The sequence below is a fragment of the Schistocerca cancellata genome, chromosome 2 (assembly GCF_023864275.1).
Source record: "Schistocerca cancellata isolate TAMUIC-IGC-003103 chromosome 2, iqSchCanc2.1, whole genome shotgun sequence".
Classification (NCBI taxonomy): Eukaryota; Metazoa; Arthropoda; class Insecta; order Orthoptera; family Acrididae; genus Schistocerca; species Schistocerca cancellata.
This window is the reverse complement of record NC_064627.1, coordinates 239,360,012-239,362,626: the sequence shown is the minus strand read 5'-3', so window position 1 is coordinate 239,362,626 and position 2,615 is coordinate 239,360,012.

The window sequence follows — 2,615 nt, the reverse complement described above, 5'->3', positions numbered from 1 at the left end:
TGCATGATTCAAGACTCCCGTCTTTTCAAACTGTGTTTCGCGTCCGTTTTCCAGGCAGTGCTTAACTATGGTCGACTTGTCAATTCCCTTTGTTTAAGACGTCGCTTGTGCTCGGTACAACGCTCCGCAACTGCGCGAGTTGTTGACCAACACATATGCTGCCGCATTCGAAGGGCCTGTGTACAGGAAACTAATACACACTGATTGATACTTGAACGCTGATAGTTTTCACCCACCCCCCGTTCACAAGACAACGCTCCTGAACACGTTAGTAACCAGTGAAAAAATTATTTCTGACGACGACCAGCTACAGTCTGAATTTGCAGCATTTGAGACACGTGTTCAGGGAGAAAGGCTACGGCAAGAGAGGCATTGCAAACACTTTCAGGAGTCACAGAAGAATTACGCCATATGAACTGGCGGGCTCCTTTCCTGCCATATTGAGGCAACGAGCAGCAAGCTAGGATGTGCGCTGAAGAGACATGGACTGAAAACGGACCCCTTGTGTGCGATGATGCAAGTTCAATCTTAGCTCATTTGAAAGTATTGCATTAAGATGGGAAAAACACTAGTGTCTATGACTCATCGCGTGCATCAGAATGGCGACAGAAAATGAAAGTCCGGAAGCACCACAGTGATCACAAAGATTCACGCCATCAAGATCGAAGGCGAACTCCTTGGGTGTTACAAACTGTGCAAGACGTTCAGCTAGGTATCCACTCTTAAGGAATGCATGTAGAATGATAACTGGGCGATAACAACTGATGGACTGTGATGTCATGCAGCCGCATGCGAACCAGTTTGTCTGGAGCTTATCGTGAAACTGGCTATCCTTTAAGGCGTAGCTGCAGATAGTGTGATAATATGTTTTATGGACACGGAAAAGAAGAAACATCCAGAGGCTGAATTTGTCAAGTAGTTCCAGGCCATATGAACTGCCATATCACACACTATTCAGGAAGGATAGTTTGCTCTAAAGCAATAAGATTTTTATACGCAGAACAGGAATCAAGCGAAAGTAAGTTTCTTGACCAGCTATTGACCAAAAGCAGTGGTCATACCATAGTTGCAATTCTCTTACGCCCACTTTCCCAATATTGTTCACTGTGAAGTAAATATTCCATACCACCCTCGCAAGATCACGCACATGAGAAAGAATCCTAGGAGGTAGAGCACCTTCAACTTCTTGCAGCACAACAAATAACTTTTCAGCCAGTTTACAATCCAGATTCACAGTCGTCATAATTATTCACGAATGCGTTAACGCATTGATGTTAGCTGATCTTGATACAACTCTCTTGGTTCCTCCAATTCCATTTCATACCAATTTCCTCTTCAAATCCCGGTTGGTTGGGGTTGACAACAAATTCCTTTCTCAAAGATGGGATCAATTTGTTTGTCTCATCTACAAATTTTCACGCCGATTTCGCATCATCAAGTTGACACTGTGTGTTAAATTTCGTTGTCTTACGTCTTCCAATTCTGTGAAGCTGTCTGAAATTATGCTATTATGCTATTATTCATTGCTACCCTTGAAACCACTAATCTATGTAGCGCGCAATTTAATGTACATAACGTCGTAGGTTACAATCATGCAAATCCAGTAAATTGTATGGAGCATCCTTGAAACACACAAACAATAGCTTTTTTTTTTTCGCAAGAGCGCCTTGTACTCCCTTGAATATCCTAGTTGATTTTTTAATGCACTACAGTGTCATACTACTGCGGGCTTATCCGAAATCTGTTCATAATTGTTTCTTTACTATGCTGTGGATGACTTGCATGTACGCAATAATGTGTAGTTCCCGCTTCTAGGACAACGCTTGATTTTACTACGTTTTGCTGGAGACAGGATTTGTGGCTCCCTGTCCGACGAGGATATTGAATTGCATGGCTTGACACCTTTTTCAATATCACTTTAACTTGTTAAGCACGTATCGTCATCATCAATGAAATTGTCCGCAAAGTTGACCGTATACGACACCACACATTCCACTGACTCATCTTGCTGAAACGCTAATATTTAATCTGCCACTTCTTTCTCACTCCGCAAAATTCCTTGGGCTCCTTTCTGACGAAATGTCAATTTCGGCAACTGTTGTTGGAGATATATTGCAAGTTTTGCTTTTCTTATCTTTGTCATTGCTCTGTTTTGTATTACATCACTAGCACTGTAGCACTGTTGGTGGTTACTCGTTGGCTAAGCAGTTTAACAACACTCTGTAGCGTCATGCTGTGCTTACCATTGGATACCTTCAATACCGGCCCCTGTTGCCATTAGCAGTCAATGTTTTGGTTGAATCGTAGAAAATGCCTGGCGCGTCGAATGCGGTAAATATCATTGGTCTTCTGCGTCCTCGCACTCAATGGATTCCTTGTGAGACCAATGTTCCGGCCCGCCTCCATGATACGAGATACGGTTCAAATGGCTCTGAGCACTATGGGACTTAACATCTGAGATCATCAGTCCCCTAGAACTTAGAACTACTTAAACCTAACTAAGGACATCACACACATCCATGCCCGAGGTAGGATTCGAACCTGCGACCGTAGCGGGCGCGCGGTTCCAGACTGAAGCACCTAGAATCTCTCGGCCACCACGGCCGGCGATACTA